Genomic DNA, 16,860 nt, shown 5'->3' on the forward strand with positions numbered 1-16,860 from the left:
AAGTGACCAAGTGCATTTTTTACAAAAACGTGATCATTGACTATTTGATATCTTACTAGCTTGATATTGCCCTTAAAAAAATCCCAAAGCGATTTAAACTTGGAAGTATAATATATTGACTTGTTAAAAATGACTAACTGCATTGATGTTCATTTTCTTGCCAAGCAAAAGTGACAAATGGCTGTCCTGAACATTTTACGTTTTGTTAGTTGGTCACTTTCCCCTGTACGACTACGATATATGTATATCCTCTATAAAAAAACCATTTAGGGCCAAAAATGTGACTTAAGGTTGATAATAAAATGCATTCATACAAAATATAAATTTTTATTCATCATAATTTTATAATAATTGATGAATGCCATTAAGTAAAATCAAAAGCATTAAAATATATATAAAAACGGTCCATCTTCATATCGACTGCAGCCCACTTTTCAGAGAATTTTAACAAAAAAACTTTAAATTTTTATCCGTATTTTTTTGCATAATGAAATCCATTACATGAGAATTTCTTCCTTCGTATATTTCGGCCATTCTTGAAATAATTCGAATTTTGAAAGAGAGCACATACGTTCTGAAATAAATTAAAATTGTTGTAATATGCGGTATTCAATATTATATCATTATATTCCAAAGAATTGACGCCATACAATATTGAAAAATCAGCTTGGATACAAAAAGCTGTCTGCATTCAAAAATTTTAAAGGAAAAAAAAACTTGGTTTTTCAAAACCTATTTTAACTCATATTGCCTTTCATTTTAATCAAATTTTAAATGAAATAGAAAATACTTACCCTCTAAAGTAAAATTCATCACAGAAATATTAATAATAACTATCTATAATTCAATTTAAAGCAAAATTAATAATTCGTGATGACAATTGCTTCGAGGACATGAATCGAAAAATCGATATCACGAAATTTGCGGCGCTACGACCGGCTACGACGCTTGCGACGCCATTAACAGCATTACCAACTTTCCAAAACCATCCATATATCGAATGATGCAATGTTGCCAACTTACTAAAATATTCTATCCATTCTATCGCTGTAAGTGGGCTTGCCAGACGTCCAGGTTTGATCGAGACAGTCTCGGTTTTCAAACAAAATTCCCGGTAAAAACTAAATTTGAGTATAGATGACTAAAAATAAAAAAGTAATTGACTTTGAAGGATTATTAAGGATAATTGCTTTGTGAGTAAAATTACTGTACTGTATGTACGCTGGAGGCATTCCGGTACAGCGTTTGAACATTTCAGAAATCTGGAAAGCTATAAGAGAATTTCGCAAATGAAAATTATAAAACTAACTAACTAACCATCACGCCGCTTCCCCGCAGGGGTAGGCAAAGAGAATAGAATGCCACACCACTCTATCTTTGCAAATATTCTTCGCCTCTTCCACGTTCATGCATCTCCTCATACATTTCGACTCCTAACCTGACCGCTTTCAAGTATTTGGCATACCTGATCGTGCCAAGTTTTTCTCGGTCTTCCTCTGCTCCTTTTTCCAATTACATTCGCCTCCTAAATTTGTTTTACCGTTCTTTCCTCACCCATTCGTTCTACATGTCCAAAACATCTCAACACACCTTTCTTAATTTTATCGATAATGCTTATCTCAGCTTTGTATTCCTTCCTTATTTCACTATTCGAACATCTATCATACATCGTTTTGTCGCACATTCTTCTGAGAGATCGCATTTCGACTGCATTTAGTCTACTTTCATCCTTCTTTTGCTCAATCCATGTTTCACTTCCATTCATTAAGGTGGGAACCAGGACTGCCAGTTTTGCTTTCGCTGATAGGTTTGAAAATGAATGTAAATGAAAATGAAAATGTAAATGAAAATTATAAATGAAATTATTTTTATACCACATGGTAAATGCATAAAGAATCTCAAAAATTCTGTGATGTGTTAAATCCGATATTTCTCCGGAGTAAAATATAACCCATTACCGTATTAATATAAAATGTCCCTATGGGTTTGATAATAATGTCAAGTATTTTGATGAAATCAGACACTCAAAATTTAATAAATGAATCAGATAATATTCAGATTTGAAATCGCCTCCTTCTTTACCGTTCACCCCTCGTAGAAGTTGTAGCAATAATAACTTTGCTTTGGCAAATCGTGCAATATTTTATATCCCCTTGTGTTTTCAGTACAGATTTGTAATGAACATTACCAGCCAGGCTAAAGCTTTGACAGTGTGTCCGCTTCCGCAAATATTATGCAAATATTCCTGTCGTGAAATGTTACATTATTCCTGACGTAACATTATATGGAGGGTTCAGAAATCAGTCAGTGTAAGTCTTTTATGAATGGACTTGACGCCTAATATAAATATGGTAAAATTTAACTATCTTTCAGTTAATATAAATGGGCTATCGAATTACAAAAAAACTGTTATTTAATGGAATAAATAATAATAACTCTCTAACGGAGTCGTAATTTAATTGTAAACATTCAGTTGCGTATAGCGTATTTCCAGTTCTTAAAACATTTGACAATTATACATTTAAAATTAAACTAGAAAAAAATATAAACCGAGAAAAGGTAACGAATATCACATTGAACAGGTAGCCGAAAAAGTAACAGTTACTCATACCTCTGGATTAAAATAAATCGTATCACCAGACTGTCAATTGGTTTGAACACGAAAAAATCCAATATTTTAATGGTCGCTCATGAAAATCATGATCGTTTAATGATTTTAGAGAATAATGTGTTTACTCATTTAATTAGAGAAAATCTGAATGCTTTTAAAGTAATTCAAATAAGATGTGAATTTTTGTCAAAATATTATTGGAAGATACAATAAAAATTAATGGAAGTAGAATAAATTAGTAGAATATAAGGCGGCTGTCTCAAAGTATATATAATAATATTTAATGAGTGGCCGAATATCTACAAGATATATCACCCTAGTAAAAATATAATATCAATTCATTAAATTTCTTATTTTAAAATGGTGTTTATTGTGCTCAGAACACATTTATTAATATACTTTTTATATGTACTTCTACATTAATACATTTAGAGAAAACCAAATTAAATATATTTTATCTCTCGTGGACTTGCACTAATTGACCATTGAAGCTTTCATATAGAGGTATGCTTATAGTCCTTAACCAGTAGCCAGCAGTCTGTAGTGGCCCGATTTACAAAATGAATATTCAGAGCTTTGATATCATTTCCATAGCTTGTAATTTATGCAAGTTACATAATATACTTCATTGAACGACATAAATCTTAATTTATTTTGATGTTGTATTTGTATCTATAATATTTATTCTTATTTAATGATTGATGTATAATACAGTAGAACTCTGATTAGTTGGGGATGAAGATAGTCCAGGAAAGGAAAATCCGGACAATTAAAAAATCACAATTCACAAGGAAAGATTAGTCTAGATATACGAATAGCTCCAATATTGAATTATTTTTGACTTATAAAATCAATTATTAATTTCTGCTTCGAGCCACCTGGAATTTTCGAAGCTGCCAAATCGCGAATACTTTTTTATGAAATGTCCTGAGTTACTCCCTTCTCGCCTTTCAAACCGCTTCGTAGCGACATCTAAACACTGAAAGGCTTCAGAATGTGCAGAAAAAATATCTTCATCCTCACAAATCTCTTAGTCTTGCCTTGTTCTTCTGGGGCAGATATTTACATATTTAATTATTTCTTCATCACTCAAAATCATTTGGAATCCAGTTATGCGTCTTGTACGTAAACAACGGTTTACCGTTGTTTACGTAAGCGAATTGCATATATGCAATTCGCTTCGTGCAAGTCAGAAAATTCATAATTTATTTTATATTATTTTGATCGGTCCATCAGATCGAAGTCCGGATAGTTATGGTTCTTCTGCACTCAATAATTTGACTTATTCGCCTAAACCGACCTTAAAGATTATTGACTGTTCTTTAGTAAGAATCCATATTAAGATATGGAATTCAGACTTGGGGGCATTCGACGAAAACAAACTCACACTTTGGGAGTCACTGCTGTGGACTATACTATTGCCACCAAAATAGACGGGTCGAAATCGAGTCAAACAATATATTAAATATTACATGAAGAACGAAATATTTTAATACGGGAAAGACCTCAGTTATTTACATTTCAAGCAGTTTGGTTAAGTCAATATTCATTTATATTTAAACCGTTTATATATATATATATATATATATATATATATATATATATATATATATATATATATATATATATATATATATATATATATATATATATATATATATATATATATATATATATATATATATATATATATATATATATATATATATATATATATATATATATATATATATATATATATATATATATATATATATATATATATATATATATATATATATATATATATATATAAATATATAATTTTAATTTTATTGTTTAAGCTTATAATTTGACCACTTAATTTATTAACAACATTTTGAGAACCAAAAACAACCAAAAACTATTTGGACACTCTCAAAATGTTGTTTATTTTTGTACATATATTTACAAAATGATTTTTCATTCAGCTTATTTTTCACCCCTACTATATGTATATATTAGTGTTGCCATTATTTGGACATTATTCAAATTGTCAGTAGGTAGGTGGTGTGTATGCGATGGCGTCACGTTGGCGATACGCCATTTTCAGCGTAATCTATAATCGGATGACAAGCGAAAGGAGGTAGGTAGGCACTCTTGACAACCTTATTTATAAGGAGAAAAAATACTTTGAGGCGAAAATAAATAACCAACGAAAAATTGATACCGAAAGAAAAACATCGTTCGCAAATAATGCTGTTTATCACGCTTAAAAAAAAAACTATAGATAGAGCAAGGTCATAGAAATATGACCAAACAACATTCAAATTTGAGTTAAATTTTTAATTTATCGATAAACAACACATAAAAAATAGTTTGTACAAAATCTTAAATCTTTTAAATTAACTAATTGATTGCATTGATGTTATGACACAACGTTGCGTTCAAATACACAAGTGTTTTATCATGCGAGTACATAAAAATGTCAAGTTATTTTCTACGTCAAATAGTTTATTTGACCGCAATGGCAGCGCCATCTGTTGAATGTAACATAAACATTTGCAATACTTAATCCTTGCTCGTGGCGGACAGAGTGCTTTTTAATAACTATTTAAATATTATATGCCCAAAAACATTGTGAAATTAAACATATTACAAATGTGTGCTTTTTTTTTCATTTAACCAGACTGTACCCCTACCACAGCAACGCGTGGTCTACATGGCTTACATGGATTGTCTTTGTTTGTTTTATTAAAATTAAACACTTGAATACACCACTTTAATGAGGTTTATTTATATATACGACTGGTTTCGAAAACTTACAGATGTTTTCATCTTCTGGTACAAATTAAAACTAACTATTGTCTTTGTTTGGTTTAACAGGAAATGGGAGAGGTTCACGTACATACCTACGTTTATCTACACGAGTACGTTATACCTTAGCGTGGTATATGGTAATAATATACCGATCCCGTATATCTAGTGAATAATTCATCCCAGGAGACTAGCGGTATGGAGATGTTCCCACAGGTTACGAGTTGTCGGCATTCTCGGATGAAGGCCTTAATTCACCCATTGTCAGTTTCTGGACTCGGTCAATGGTCGGATAATGCGCCAGACCGCCATTAAAAGTATTTATGTTACGGGTAATGCTAGAATACGAAGCGAACCCAGGTTTATCCGGGTCAACTTAGCATTACCCAATTCTGTTGGGTAATGTTTGAAAATTGACAAAAATAAATTGGAATTTGCATATTATTATTTGACATCTCATCAAAGATGAAGAAGAATATGGAAGTCTGGGCATTTACGGGGCTGACGACCGTCATAGGCTAGTTTAAGTGATCACTTTACACACGTATAACATTCAACAATTCTACTCATTGTTGACAACCACACTACTCAAATTCTTGGAAGTTCTATATATATTAACGAATTTTGAAACATTATTCTTCAATCACTAAAACTTCACTAGAGACTAAAACTTCACTATTCTGCCTCCGTAGTGTAATGGTCTGCATGCTCGGCTACCGTTCTGGAGGTCCCGGGTTCGATTCCCAAGGGGGGTAAAATAAATATAAGTGATTTTTTCACTGTAATATTTATTTAATATTACCCTAGACTGGTACCTGAAGCGGAGGGCTGATCACTTTTCCTTCATGTGTAAAACGATCAAGATAACACTGCGTTTATATGACGCAGTACCCTATGCACCATTGGGGTGTGGATAAGGGTTTTATTATTATTATTATTATTATAAGAGACACCTATTGGTGAGATTAAAAGAAGCTTTTTATTGAACAGAAATTCTTTCATTAGTATGTGAGGTCCGAATCCTGGCTTATAATCACACACATGAGAAACGCCAGAAAATATCATTGCCATTTTTATTGTTTAAGCTTATAATTTGACCATATAATTTATTTATAACATTTTGAACAAGTATTTGGACACACTCAAAATGGAATGTTCAGTTTACTCATGTATACCTATATCGTCCTAACACTGGCCGGGTAATGTTAGGTTAGGTTAGTTGTTTTTTTTTAAATTCACTATACAATATGTTTGGTTCATTTTTTTAATATAATGAAACGTATAAATTAAAATATTTTGTTTAATCACATTTTTATTTGAATTGTCCGCCTCCGTAGTGTAATGGTCAGCACGCTCGGTTACCGTTCTGGAGGTCCCGGGTTCGATTCCCAGGGGGGGTATAATAAATATAAGTGATTTTTTCACTGCAATATTTATTTAATATTACCCTGGACTGGTACCTGAAGCGGAGGGCTGATCACCTTTCCTTCATGTGTAAACGATCAAGATAACACTGCGTTTATATGAAGCAGTGCCCTATGCACCATTTGGTGCGGATAAGGGTTTATAATATAAAATTAAGTGATTCTGAAATCTAGCTACGACTTATGCAACACTGCTTATCATGGCCCTACTTAGGCTTCAACTTTATAAGTTTTATAGCCTATACCTGCTTATGAGTGAATGTTGAAAGTCATTATAATTTCATATAATTCATGAATGAAAATTCTAGGCAAAAACATACGTACTTTTTTAAGTACATGCCAAAATCTTCGTTATATAAGAGGCATCAAAACGTGCTATTTATGAATTATTTTTTTCACTGTAAACTCTTTACTTACAAATACTACACCTTTAGAAATTTAGATCCCAAAAAAATACAAAATAATAGATCAACATGAATTTTTTTTTTACATTTACCCTTTTTTCAAAGTTATAAGTAGTGTGGTACATTGTTTACATGAAAAACATTGAAAATAAAAATGTATGGTTATTTTGTCTTTGGACCTTCAGTCAACCGATGTGGTACATAGGGTACTGCACCGACTAAACGTTCTACATCCTTTGTGTTAATCGTTAATCGTCGTTAATCGTCAACCTTTTTTGGCTTCGTTTAAAAGTCTGTCTTATTTTTTTTAATCAAAGAGAAATATTTGTGTTCTTATCTCAAATGGTAAAAAACAAGTGTTTTATTTTTATATTTTGCATATTAAAAGCATTGTGGTATGGTAATATAACACTCTCCTTATTATTGATCGTTTACTTTGTGTAATTACACTTTTAAAAAACACTTATTTGTGACTACCGGTTTCAAAATAATCATTCCACCATCGGGTCATTAAAATAAAATTATTACGGGTTGACATTTGTACAAAAATCTTTTTTTTGAAGAAGTATTTTAAGAAAAGTGGTATTATACAAAGTGAACAATGAATGATAAGGACAGTGTTGATTTATTTATAATTTTATTTGGTTTATTTTCGTTGGGATTGAAAATAAAAATGTAACAAATATGTTTCTCAAAAATTGTCTTTTAAACCGGGAACTGATCGAAATGGCATGGACAAGCAGAAACCAATATGAGTAATTTGACTTAAAAGGGTGAAAAGAGCGATTGTCTTCGATAAAAGATCAGCCTCCGACCCTTGCGTAAAAGCAATCTTCCATTGTGTAATCTATGACCCTACATCGGTGCCATCTATCTCCCAGATGTGAGCGATCTAACATCTAACAGGACGAACAGAAAAATGTATTTTTTTAGCACGAGATCGTTTTTATTAAGAGCGATTATACGACACTATCGCCAATTTGATCGGTTTATTTTCGCAATGTTGACACTCGTATATAAAATAGAACGAAATTGGCCGAATTCTTGTATTTACGTAGTTAAAAAAAATAAACTGGTTAATGGAAAATATCCAGAATTTCACGCTCAAAAAATTTCATTATGCTTTTCAAACTAAGTATGTTAATATGTAGATAAGAACATATTTCGTTTGGAAAGAATAAAGAGACTTTTTGAGGGCGAAATTCTGGATTTGTTTTACTTTCATATATAGATATGAGCATATTTCATTTGGAAAGAATAATGAGACTTTTTGAGGCCGAAATTCTGGATTTGTTTCACTTTCATTTATAGATATATATTTCATGTCGTTTGGAAAGAATGATGAGATTTTTTGATGGCGAAATTCTGGATTTGTTTCACTTTCATATATAGATACATATGAACATATTTCGTTTGGAAAGAATAATGAGACTTTTTGAGGGCGAAATTCTGGATTTGTTTCACTTTCATATAAAGATATGAGCATATTTCGTTTGGAAAGAATAATGAGACTTTTTGAGGGCGAGATTCTGGTTTTGTTTCACTTTCATATATAGATATAAACATATTTCGTTTGGAAAGAAAAATGAGACTTTTTGAGGGCGAAATTTTGGATTTGTTTCACTTTCATATATAGATATTAACATATTTCGTTTGGAAAGAAAAATGAGATTTTTTGAGGGCGAAATTCTGGATTTGTTTCACTTTCATATATGGATACATAAGAACATATTTCGTTTGGAAAGAATAATGAGACTTTTTGAGGGCAAAATTCTGGATTTGTTTCACTTTCATATATAGATATGAGCATATTTCGTTTTTAAAGAAAAATTAGATTTTTGGAGGGCGAAATTCTGGATTTGTTCCACTTTTATTTTTATCAAGAAACTAAGGTTTCTGTCTAGAAAAACTTACTTATTTCAACCAAAGTTATATACAGTTGATCTTTTCAATTGAAGCGCAAATAAAACTTTTCCAACTTAGAGTAATGTGGTTGTCAATCATGGGTAGAACGATGAATGTTACACAATGTATAAAGTGACCAATTAAACCCGCCAATGACAGATTACAAGCCAAGTTTAATTTGCATACAAACCCTGATTTGTGAACAAAGATTTGGACACAATCAAAATTTCGTGAATAAATAAGTAGTCAAAATAAAAGTTAATTAAATTTTTTAATCACGTTTTCAGTCTTCTCCCAGAATCTTACATACATTTCATAAAGGTCTCTGCTAGTTGAGAATCTTACTTAACTCAACCATAGATGGTGTCGAAGAAGTACCCTGACAAGAAGATGTCAATCGAAGCATAAATATAACTTCCAAAATTTGAGTATTCTGGTTGTTAATCGTGGGTAGAAATGGTGAAAGTTAAACGTGTATAAAGTGATAAGTTAATCCAGCCTATGACAGACCGTCCTTGTAAATACCCAGACTTCCATATTCTTCTTCGTCTGTGTTGGGATGATAGTTTATTTTATCTTTGTTGAGATATCAATTAAAATGTTTGTAATGAGTTTTATTTTTTGAAAATTCTTTTAAAAAAACGCCAATTTATTTGTTAAAATGACATCACAAAAAGAATGGAATACAATGACAGTCCTAAATTCGGAGCAAGAAGGAGCTTGAAAATGTCGTAATGTTTACTGTAGAGGATAGGTCTAAACATATATTCCTCTTTCACGTCGAATCCCATAGGATTACACGTATTACCGATGCACTAAAAGGGTCTTTTTATATGTACCGAATAGTGTGGATATAGAACATTGAGTATGTATCTTTTTATGTTTTTACTTACTACATGGTCGTCTTACCGCCCTACACATACGAACGTTCGTGATACGCGTCGTTTTTTTCTGCACCATTGCAGTAACCCTGTGCCAAAAATATTTAATGCGAGACAGAGAGAGGAACACGCTAGCGAAAAAGTACACCAGTTCCGTCCTAAAAGCACCTATTATGGCAAAAAAAATTCATAATTCTGCAGAAAAAAAAGATATTTTTTTTTGTACAGAATAAACTCAAAATAACCCGAAGGTAGGGTGGTTAAGGGCGAGGGAAAATTCCAGAGTGATGTCATTTTTGAAATAACACTATTTTCAATTGACTTTTCCTACAAATTTAATTGGTTATTTACAATCACCTACCTCCCTGAAATTTGTATTTATAGAGGATAAAAAATACCCTCCATTTATGAGGCGAAAAGATGCAATGCATATATAACCGTTTCCAATGAATGTGTTGTCCTATGCATCGTCAGTTACGATCAAGGCCCAGTATTCGTTAAGTGGATACTTATTTTTTTCTAAATCCAGGTAAAATTTTACGTTATTGTTTTTTTCCTTGAAACACCGTTTTTACACTGAAATAACAAGTTTTTCTTCAAAATAATGATATGGTTTTGAAAAGAAAATAGTTTTTGAAAGGTGAGAAGTTCAAAAAAAAGTTTAAATATTTTTTCTTTATTACATTCTTAAAAACAAAAAATATCCAATTTACATTATTTAATAAAATCGGGCGTAAACAAACATGTGACCTCCCTGGTGGTCTCCATTGAAATGAATTCTGTGTTTGCGAATATCCCCTTAAATAAAAAAAAAATAAATTGATCGTGCAAAATTATACATCTGTTTTTATTAGACCCCTTTCGAGTTTTTTATTCCGCAATAAAAATATATTGAATGAGCGAAAATGACAGCGACGACGATAATTTATCATCCATAAAATATTCAATACGATTTCTTTCCGTACCGAGCAATTTGTAGTAGAAATCGTTTAACAGGTGAGACCCTAATAATACAGTATCTACATTTCAGTAAATTTTCCAATCTTGGTACGAGACATTTTCCTTTAACCCGTTAGTTCTCGACGCATTTCTAACCTTAAAAATGTATATTATATTTTTTTAAATGTACTCAAACACTAGTTATATCCGTAAGGCATATCGCTCACTCCTTTCAACAACGTCATATATAAAAAATCGTAATTTTTCAGTTATGCATGTTTCCGGAATGCCCAGAAAATGTACTATATCCCAGCAAAAGCGGCATACTTTTAACTTAATATTTACCCGGTACAGGGCAAAAAGTATTGTTTTTGCATTTTAAAGAAAATGTATTGTTTAATATTTTTTTAAATATTCTAAATATTTTTTAAATGGAGAAAAAACATTCAGGTTTTACCTAAAAAGATCTGTTGCACAGTAAAAAATCAATAAGTGGCTTGATATTTATTTTTAATACAATGCATTATATTTTTAAACTTTAAAAACGGTCTCCTGAAAAATCAAGTTTTTTTTTTTTATATATGACGTTGTTGAAAGGAGTGAGCGATATATGGAAGCTTCAATATTTACCTCAATTTTTTTTTATGGTGACCTCAACATCCACTTTGATTTATTTTATTTTATTGATAAAACAACCAGCGCCACTAAAATTTTCAGAAGTATTCATGCACCAATTGAAAAGATCTACTGTATATTACTTCGTCAGCGACGTTTATGGTAGAAATCAGCAAGTTTTATTGTTTACAAAAATCTTCATGAAATCTTATACACAAATATTTGAAAACACTCAGAATATTTTTAATATTTACCACGTGTTAAACATAAAATCCAACAGATGGCATTAAAATGCTAAAATGTAAGTGAAACTCCCCCTGTTACACAGAACAGGTAGTTTTTTATGTATATTTTTTAAATCAAGTATGGGTGGAATGGTGAATATAACATAAGTGTATAAAATAAATACCGTAGAACGGGGCTGCTTGAACTTTGATGTGTTACTTGAGCCCAGTACAAAAAAGATTTAAATCTGTATTTGGTCTACAATAATGAACGTTACAAAAAAGATTTAAATCTGTATTTGGTCTACAATAATGAACGTATCGACATGATTCATTGTTTTCTTGCCAGGTGACGCTTATTGTCACGATACTTCGATCGATACCACGATCTAAATATGTTTTTTGTACTGGGCTCAAGTAACACATGAAAGTTCATGTAGCCCCGTTCTACGGCACTTAAATAGTCCGACTGGTTTAAGTGTTTATTTTGGAGAAGCTAAGTACATTTTTAGTACACTTTGTCCGCCTCCGTAGTGTAATGGTCAGCACGCTCGGCTACCGTTCTGGAGGTCCCGGGTTCGATTCCCAGGGGGGGTCAAATAAAGTTTTTTTTTTTAGCTAAAAGCGGCAATCGGTAGAAGACTTTAAATTTTAACGTCTATGTTTAATATAATCTGTCTAAATTCATTAAAATAGGAATGAAAAGGAATAGAAAAATTAATACCGTTGCAAAACTCGCTATGCCAATCGATAGTTCACTTTCAAAAATCTCTAAGTTACTGTAAATTTACTAACTTGCGTAGTGACTCATGCAAAATCGTGCAAATCGTGCTTTCCTTCATGTGTAAACGATCAAGATAACACTGCGTTTATATGTAGCAGTGCCCTATGCACCATTGGGGTGCGGATAAGGGTTTTATTATTATTATTATTATAAGTACATTTTAGTTAAATGATTTTTTGGTTTTATTGTAGCTTACGTTTAAGTTTAAAGCACCTTTGAGTGGGATTAGTACCTGACGGGTTAAGGAGTATTGCAGATACGGCATTTTGCAGTTAGAGTGGTGATTCCCATTTTGCGCCAACCCCTGTCGATAAGAGCGGCAGTTTCCCTTATCTGGGGCCATTTGTGACGCCTGCCGCCTGCCGCCTGTACAGCGGTGAGCGAGCTCGAACACCTAAGCCGAGCCTCCATTTCAATATTTCACCCAAAATGAAAACACTGCGCTATAGTCGTATAACCCGCAGTTACCCCTTACATAGGGGGTGACAAGGAAATGATTTTGCCGAAAAGGCAATCCTTTTACTGAAAAAAATATTTCACGAAGAATAAAGCCTTTATTCATTTTACACGTGTCTACATAAAAAAAATATCTGTGCTAGTTTTTTTTAAGTTTAAAAAAATTAATAATCCTCAACGCCTCCTTTTTTATGAAACTTATCTGCAGGTAGGATAGTAAGGATAAGGAAGGTAAATGTGAAGAATACATCACAAACACCCGGACAAATTGAAAATAAATCTTTCTTGAATTCATTTTGCATTTGGCGGGAATCGAATCGTGGCCACGATGCCAGATGAGGTGGAGCGTGTACCCACTGCCCAACTACGCCACTGCGCTACGGTGTAGTGATTAGTAATGGAATCTGAGCCCGCCATCCACCCGCAGCAGTTATAGAGTCCTGAGGGACTCTCTGTCAGCTGCACATAGAGGAAAATCTTCAAAATATTTCTGAAGAAATAAATAGTACTCTATTCAATTAATGAGGTTCAATGAATGGTGTAGTGATTAGTTTATTTCCTTAATCATGCTTGATCATGTTTCCTCCTGAGAGCCTTAATCAAGCTTGCCTCTTTTACAAGGCATCAGGTTCGCGGCGCCCAGGACGACCACTGCTGACAATTCGTCAGCAGTTCTTGTCAGAACTTTGGGACGCGGATCTGACTTGGGAGGATGTAAGGGAGCTGGCAGCCGACAGAAAAGCCTGGAGACAGTTTGTGGACTCCATATGCTGCACCTAGGGAGCGGATATGGTTTAATAATAATCATGCTTCTTACCTTATATTTTTTATATGCCTATACTTTGCCCGTTTATCGTTTTATATTTTACATTTTTTCCCTGTGTTATTTTTTTTTAAAGTTTATTTTTAAAAATCTTTTACACTTACTTATTTGTGTTTCAGTCTTGTTTATTTTTGACTATTGTTCCGACTGACCATTGATGTTTTTTTTTATTTTTATTATTATTTTTACTATATTCCTTTTTTGCTGTTGGTTTTTTTTACGTATCACTTTTACTTTGTTTTAAATATTTGTTATTATATAGGTATCTTGTTAACCTCAATCCTAAAATGAGTAACGGAAATTACTCATCTAGAATAGTATGTTATTTTTATGTATGTGATGTTTTAAAATAAATAAATAAAATAAAATTAATACACAACAACATTTTTACTATATAATAGCTTTACTCGGCCAAGCGTTGTTGTGGCTCAGTCTGTCTGAACGGAAAAGAAAAAATATAGATGCGACGCGAATTCGACATCATGCGTCACTCCCCAATACTTTATATACTATTCAAAAAGGCTAAATGTAAAAAACGGATACCTAGAGTGGTTTTAAACCCTCCTGAATAAGTATCACCCCTCAGTATTAAAAATGTAAAAACCAGTGCGTCATTATATCGACCCTTTCTTCGCAAATGCTCGAAGGGTAAAAATCTTATTTTAAAGGAATGAAGTGTTATTTGTTAGTGTGTATATAGGCGTATTCACGAATCCTGTTAAAATTCGACCATGTTAAGAAAAGTTAATAAAAAAGATTTTTGACATCTCAACATATGTCGCACACTCCTTTCAAGAACGTCATAAATCAAAAATCGTCCATTTTCAGTTATGCATGTTTTCGGAATGCCCAGAAAATGTACTATATCCCAGCAAAAGCGGCATATTTTTAACTTAATATTTACCCGCTACAGGGCAGAAAGTGTTGTTTTTGCATTTTGAATAAAAGGTACTGTTTAATTATTTTTTTTAATATACTTTATATTTTTCAAATGCAGAAAAAAGTTCAATAAGTGGCTTGCAACTTATTTTTAATACATTGTATTATATTTTTAAGCTTTAAAACGTTCTCCTGAAAAATCAAGTTTTTTGATTTATGATGTTCTTGAAAGGAGTGAGCGATGTATATCCGTCAATGTCATCCATGCTTTATCAAGCAGAATATGGAAGTCTAGGTATTTACAGGGCTTACGATCTGTAATAGGCTGGTTAGGTGATCACCAGATGTAAACGCTTGCATGATGCGTTATTGATAAACTAATACTTTTTATTTACAATTATATCTACACATATGAATTCTTAAAAATAATATTACCTACCAACAATTGTATTTAGCTTTAGAGCATTAATTCTCTCACAATTGAGATGTCAATAGATTCTTCCTTACCCAGAATATAAATATAAGTGTACGTACCTACATTCCCCATTAACTATTGTTGTCTCCCGTAAATTATTACTGCACATGTTAAAACTATTACTCAAGTACCTAGAATCGTATAGCTATATAAAGACCGTCAGTCCATTTAATCTTCACATTCGTTTGAAAATGCTATAACTAGGCGAAACAATTGTCACAATATAAATTTTTATGTGTTTTTTAATCAAATATAAGTTAGTAGACTCAAAAAATAAGTATGAACCAATTTTGAAACATTGTTCTTGAATCACTAGAACTTCACTAGAGACATCTATTAGTGAGATGAAAAGAAGCTTTTAATTGAGAAAAAACTCTTTTATTTATTTAGAACAAGTATTTGGACAAACTCAAAATGTTGTGAATAAATTATCTGGTCAAATTATAAGCTTAAATAATAAAAATGAAAATGATATTTTCTGGCGTTTCTCATGTGTGTGATTATAATCCAGAATTCGGACCTCACATACTAATAAAGAGTTTCTGTCAAATAAAAAGCTTCTTTCCATCTCACCAATAGATGTCTCTACAAAAAATAAGTGTTTGTTTTAAAAATTAATACATAAACGATGAATAAATTGAATTTTTTTTTATTGAATAAAAAATATTAAACTAAAAAACGATTAATTACGTAGGTAATGACAAACATTATAGTATGACAATTCTAGCTCAACCCTTTTGTCCATTTGAAGAAATAGAAATAGGACGATTCTCCTAATAAGTGTGTATACGTTTTTCTTTATTCAGGACGCTTTCTCAAGTGAATTCTTTCGCAAATAAAAATAAATTTAAGATTCGCGCTCGTTCAGTGATTCGAGAGAGGTTCTATTGTGGCACTAAGTACTCTCCTATCTGAGTTGAGCTCTTCAGAATAATATATTATGATAATACTTGTAAAGGTCTATAACACTGAGTAAACAGTGGAGTTTATCTAACGTTTGAGGACATTTGACAGCTTACGTTTAACATGTTATATGCCGTAAGACGAGTTTTGTCATACTAGCAAAGAAGCGTCTATTGACAAAGATGAAAATATTGGCATATTTTCATAAAAAAATAACAGTATTTTGCATGAGAAAACTTACAAATATATCGCTCACTCCTTTTAAGAACGTCATAAATAAAAAACTTGATTTTTCAGGAGAACGTTTTTAAGTTTTAAAATATAATACAATGTATTAAAAATACATACCAAGCCACTTATTGAACTTTTTACTGTGCAGCAGATCTTTTTAGATAAAACCTGAAGGTTTTTAATCCATTTTAAAAATATTTAGTTTATTTTAAAAAAATTATTAAAAACTTTTTCTTTAACCTTTCTGCCCTGTAGCGGGTAAATATTAAGTTAAAAATGTGCCGCTTTTGGTGGGATATAGTACATTTTCTGGGCATTCTGAAAACATGCACAACTGAAAATTGTCAATTTTTTATTTATGACGTTCTTGAAAGGAGTGAGCGATATATTTGTAAGTTTTCTCATGCAAAATACTGTTATTTTTTTATGAAAATATGCCAATATTTTCATCTTTGTCAATAGACGCTTCTTTGCTAGTATGACAAAACTCGTCTTACGGCATATAACATGTTAAACGTATTTAAAAACACC

Source organism: Brachycentrus maculatus, unplaced genomic scaffold, assembly GCF_059751285.1.
Source record: "Brachycentrus maculatus isolate JH-2025_06_01 unplaced genomic scaffold, ASM5975128v1 h1tg000055l, whole genome shotgun sequence".
Classification (NCBI taxonomy): Eukaryota; Metazoa; Arthropoda; class Insecta; order Trichoptera; family Brachycentridae; genus Brachycentrus; species Brachycentrus maculatus.